Genomic DNA, 1,029 nt, shown 5'->3' on the forward strand with positions numbered 1-1,029 from the left:
ATCAGGGGCTGCACGGAGCCGTGTGCTCCTTTCATGCAAATTTTGCCTTCGCCTGGTTTCACAGTATCGCGATCCCAACGACCGAGAACAGTGATATCTGCGCCCGTGTCAACAAGGACGACGGTCGGGATTCCTTCGACCAACAACGTCATTTCCGGTCTAGTTATGGACGAGGTTTGACATCTCAGCAGGTAGCTTTCTGTGTCAAAAACATGATTGCTACCGGCTGAAATGTCACCTTCGTCCTCACTTGAGGTAGGCGATTCGAACAAAGGCGCAGAGGCCTTTACCGCTGTCATAGCTACCCCATCTGTTTTATTCCGTGTCGGTTGGGAATCCTCCTCATCTGATGAGGAGGTCCCCGTGCTACTGTCACGTTCCCGCACGCGCCTGTCCTTCCGCTGTTGTTTACATTCTTTAACCATGTGACCCTTTTGCCCGCAAAGGAAACATCTGCCTTCAACAAAACGTTTTTGGTCCCTAGGGGTTAATTTGAATGGAGCAAACGACCTTATTTGTTTATTACCTTTATAAGGAGGACCCGGAGTTTTCCTGTGTGTGTGTGGGTTTTTTGCGGCGTAATAAATGTTGGTCACGTGACTCTCATTCTTCTTTTTCTTGTTTTCGAGTCGCTCGAAATTCCGTGCGTAATTCAAAACCTCATCGATCGAACATGTTGGCCAATTCAAATTATGTCTTTTAACATATTGGGTAACATCAGGATGTGCTTGGTTCAACAAATGCTGTTTTAAATGCGAATTGAACAAGTCTGACTGTGTCTCAGGGATACCGCCGTGTATTTTGAACACTGTCCGCAGACCGTGGAAAAAATCGTCCATCGTCTCGTCAGCCTTTTGAATGCATGTGGCAATTTGTTTTGGATCTTGCGTCCGCTCGCATGCCTTGGCGCAACGTTCCATAATTTGGTCAGTGACGCGGCGATATCTCGAAATTCGGCCGGCGTCCAAGGCCGGTAGAGGTGTATCGATCCCTCCCCCCCGGCCCCCGACATCTCACCCATGGGGTAAG

Source organism: Hippocampus comes, unplaced genomic scaffold (assembly GCF_001891065.2).
Source record: "Hippocampus comes isolate QL1 unplaced genomic scaffold, H_comes_QL1_v1.1 scaffold130, whole genome shotgun sequence".
Taxonomy (NCBI): domain Eukaryota; kingdom Metazoa; phylum Chordata; class Actinopteri; order Syngnathiformes; family Syngnathidae; genus Hippocampus; species Hippocampus comes.